Here is a 5,107-nt window from a genome sequence, read left to right as displayed (position 1 = left end):
ATATGTATATGATAACATTATAATAAATTAAATATCTATTAATATATTTTAGATTTACGGAATTCAAAACTTCTGTCAAATATGGTTTACAAATGGAAAATATTAAAATAACATGAATAAAACTCTTCTTTATAGCCAAAATACTCAAAATATTTAGGTAAATAAGAAAGCAACCAAAAGTATAATGTGGTTTACTCTGATGTGGATTACATATAACAAAAATGTTTGAAGTATGGATATTTTTTATGTATTTAAAGTTAATAGCACAAAATTTGAACCTAAAATAAAAAAGTAGACTATACCTTTGTAGTATATGTAATAAAAAAATGCCAGTGATAGAAAGATAAACAGATAAGCAACGGTCTAGGACCAAATAAGGGAGGGGGAAAAGCCAGTATTAGTACTATTTCTCAGAACGTTCAACAGATGCATGCATAGACAGACCCAGGGAGTGGGAAAAGTTTAGTTGATTATATATGAAATCATCGAAGCATGACGGGAGTGGGCAACCCTCTGGTCAGTAAGAGCCCCCCACCCCTTAATGGAAAGTTCTGGATCCGCCACTGAGATTTGCAGGTTTTCTTTGTAAAGATAATTTTTAGCCAGTGAGCCCAGCTAATGAGCTAAAATGAATCAAACTGTGTGCTCAGTCAGAGTTGGTAATATTTTAAGGTGCACAGTATTGCACAATAGCAAAAAACCAATGTTCTGTTAAAAGACAAACATCTGATTCATTTAACACAGACTGAAAGTATGAGGTACCAAACATTGCACCTCTCATATTCCATGTAGAAACCCGAAACATATGAGTAATTACAAAAAGTATAAAAAATTGTTTAATTAGTCCCATTTTGAGTCTTCTGGGTTGCTGTTTATATTTGAGCTGTAGGGGACGTAATCCCTCCAGTATATTCCCTTTGGCCAGAACTGGTTGTCTGTTTCAATTTTGTTTAAAAAGTCATTTTCATTTATATTCACGCGCATTATATATGTAGATTTACCTCTATTTTCACGCTTTTTGAAAAGTTTTGTAAACGTAATATGCACATCTTTCTGTTCCGCATACGTTCTCACGGCACTATTTACTAGTTCGTATGGTTTGTCGGCAATAACATTATACAAAACAATTCGTTTGGTTTGTTTTCTAACAACACCTCGAAATATAGCTGTATCATTGTCGGTTACCTTCGTCTCTATTGGTCGCACCATTTCACCACATTGGATGTTATTTGTTAGTGTATAGTAATCAACGTAGTTTTTAGACTCAGTGTAACCATTGTTGTCTTCTTCGTAATTATTGCAATCATTTGATTTACTTTCATGAAGGACGATGTTATTGCCACTTGTTACCTGTTGCTTGCTGATAAACATAAGGTCTGTTGTTGCGTCATTTTTCGTTGATTTTTTTTCTGTTGCATTTTGTTTCTTAAGTTTATTGTCTATCACGTCCAGTCGGCTTATTATTTTGTCGTTAAGCTGCCTTTGTTTTTCGTTGTCATTAATGTTGTCGTCTTTGTCTTTTATCTGTTGTGCTTGTAATTTCACTTCAGCCTGAAGTTTACCAATTCTGTCTCGACTCTCGTGTATTTGGCTTTGTAAGTTTGTTATCAATATGTCTTTCTCATATAACTTGTTTTTCAGAATTTTTGTTTCATTTTCAAAGTTTTTGTTGAGCTTGTCAATTTTGTCATTCATCGGTTTCATATTATCATTAATCATCTGTTTTATTTCCAAGAACATTGAAAGCACAATAGTATTTTCATTGTTTGTACTAGTTGTTTTGCTTGATAATTTGTTAAGAATGTCGGACATTTTAGAATCTGTTTCATCGGATATAGTAGTTGTTCTTTTGCTCTTTGACATACCTTGTCTCAACCCAGAAGCATTATTAGCTCCTTCAAGATACTGATAAATGACATATATGTCATCCGCTATTTTTTCACCTAGTGGCTGACCATTGTCACGCTGTGTTCTTTCTATTAATTTTGTATCATTGTATGTTTGTTCAAGTCAAATATAGAATGATGTGGTTCACAAGTGTTTCTCGTTTCTCTATATAGATCAGACCGTTCGTTTACCTGCTTAAATTGTTTTACACTTTGGGGCCTTTTATAGCTTGCTGTTCGGTGTGAGTCAAAGCTCCGTGTTGAAGGCCGTACTTTAAACTATAATGGTTTATTTTTTACAAACTATGACTTGGATAGAGATTTAGAGTTGTCACTCATACCACATATTCTTATTTTTATATAGATACATCTTTGGCTTTTTTTTTTTTTTTTTGTTTTGCGCCATTAGAGACATATAATACCTTGAACTATACATTTTACATTGACTCTGGCGCCAACAAATTAGTTGAACTTTGCCACATTCTGTATGTGACTGTCCAAAGTCAGGAGCCTATAATTCAGTGGTTGTCATTTTTTGCTGTATATCATGTCTGTTTTTCGTTGTTGTTTTAATTTTTTTTTAAATTAGGCCGTTGGTTTCGTCTTTTGGATTGTTTAACTTGTATTTAGTTTTTTAAATGGACAACAATTGTAAAGTGTTATTTACATTTTCCTAGATGTGGGTCTATATCGCTACTAGTAGACTTCTTACCCTGTGAGATATAAGCTCAATAGACGATAATGACATGATTTATAACAAACCTTAACTTCAATTCTCCTATAAGTTAAGAAATTATTGAGAAACAAATAAACAAAGTCAACTCCCTCAGAAGGCAAAGTTGACTTTCGAAAGATTTTGCTATTCTGTGTAGATCATTATGATAATAACTCCTTACATATTCCAGTATGTTATGCATCTTTAGATTTAATTTGTTTTCTTCTATTTAAGCATTCTTGGTAAAATAATCATCAGACTACACATGCCTTTGTTTGAATTCTTTGCCTATTTGTTAAACTTTGATAATATTAAATAACATCGGATTCTCAATGCAGGTGCAACGTTATTTGATGGGATTATTGTGTGGATGAAAATAATACTGAATCTTTTCAGTTGTTAGGCAGTGCGGCTTTAGTAAATGTAGAAATTGTGGATATAGAGAGGATTTGGATTGAAATGACATGTTTGTCATACAGCTGGAATAGGGTTTTCTTGTACGACTTGTGCTGGATTATTTCTAAATAGAAGAAAGTACACTCAGTAGTTTAACTGTGGGAAGCTGCTTTCTGTGGTACATACAGGCAAATGTGGATATACCTTATGTGCTGGAGAATGGCACTAGGATAGGTATGGACTATTGGTTAGTCTTTTTGCGTATGTCGTATGTATTTTTATGACCTGATTGGTTCACCATGGGTATGCTGTCTACATAGTTAAGGATATTGTTTGGGGATTACTGGAATACAAGGAAGGATTTATTATACAGTCCAATTGTTTTATATAACTTTCTAATTTTTGAAATATTTGATAAACAAACAATCAGTTTGTATGGATTCCAGTATAGAAATGTGTGCTTTATATGGTTAAAGTAATACCATGGGCTATATGCTTTCGGTGACCTATAAAATTACATATTGGGGCACCCTATCAAGTGGTGCAGTGCTCGTGTATTGTAGACTTTTATAGACTCTTGGTGAGTCAGGATTTTATAAGAAGAATGTGCTTCTTAATTTATTCCAGTGTCTGACAGTATATGGGAGATGAAACTATAATTGTTTCAGTGCGTGAATAGCTGGCCACATTGAGGGAACATTAGAATTATGTTGGCTGTTTTGCTGATAATTTTGAACGTAACTAAACCACATGGAATTAAATGTTGGGAACACTTACTTGGACTACTTTACAGATTTGGAAAATATACTGCTGTGTTCTGGATGACTTTAACCACATTTACCTTCCTGGAATGTGTTCCTGCATGCTCCGCTCGAACTTTTAAATAGGACTCTTTCTCTATGAAATTGTCTCATGATGTATTTGTGACTTTTGAACATTTAGTTAAAGATCGTTGAATATCTTTGAACTATTTTTCAAATTATTATATGACATTAACAATAAATTAATTGTTGTTTATAATTATATATGTGTCTGTATAATATTTGAAAATTTTGGTAAGTATACCTCACCGATCTTTGGACTAATATGTGGGCACATTATGTCTACGAGAGGGGAGTGTAATGATGGTCACTTTGTTTACTTGTTTATTCTATTTATTTGGGGAAATTGGTTAATATTAGTATTACTTAAAGTTCCGTTACTCTTTCTCCCGAGACCGGCCATGTTATTATTCTTGTCGAGACTTCCTGCTTCTTGCACGTGCCCTACATCCGGCCGGGTTCGGGACAGTCTACACTTAGGATTTGAAATGAGCAGACGCTCATACAATTTGGTTTGCAAATATGGAACTTGACAATGACAAGTAGATTAGCCACCACCGTATATTGTATTATTATTGTACGTAACTTATATTCAACCATAATGTATGTCTTTAAATAAACATCTTGTTTATTTTTCCTTGTTTTACGTAGTTCCAGAACTTGAGTAGACAACAGGAAAATGAAGCCATAGGAAACTTCCACTCCTGTTACTGTTATTGATTCGTATTCATATTTATTGTCATAAATGGATTTGGAAAATCAAATAATTTGTTTGATTATACTTCAAATTGTTTTGGATTAAAAAGTACATTTTGTACTTACATTTCTGTCATGTAAAAGGTTGTAGTTTTATCTTGTCTTTGTGAATGTTATAGTAATTATTAAGCTTTGGATGTCGGGCACGTGTAAGAAGCAGGAAATCCCGACAAGAATAATTACATGGCCGGTCCCGGGAGAAAGAGTAACGTATTTTTTTTTATATTTGTTGTCCTCATCGAATTTTGTCTAATGCTTAGTTCGTTTCTGTGTGTGTTACATTTCAATGTTGTGTCGTCATTCTCCTCTTGTATTTGATGCGTTTCCCTCGGTTTTGGTTTAAGACCCGGATTTGTTTTTTTCTGTCGATTTATGAGTTTTGAACATCGGTATACTATTGGTGCCTTTATATAAAGAACATCAATAAAATGAAATTACTTGGAATTGTGCTTGTCAAGTTAGTTTACGATATTTGGTCATGCATGAATGTATACCTTCTTTTGATTTTTTGTCAATGAAACAAACCCTACTAT

The sequence above is a fragment of the Mytilus edulis genome, chromosome 2 (genome assembly GCF_963676685.1).
Source record: "Mytilus edulis chromosome 2, xbMytEdul2.2, whole genome shotgun sequence".
Lineage (NCBI taxonomy): Eukaryota > Metazoa > Mollusca > Bivalvia > Mytilida > Mytilidae > Mytilus > Mytilus edulis.
The sequence above is the reverse complement of the archived record's forward strand: the minus strand, read 5'-3'. Positions refer to the sequence as shown.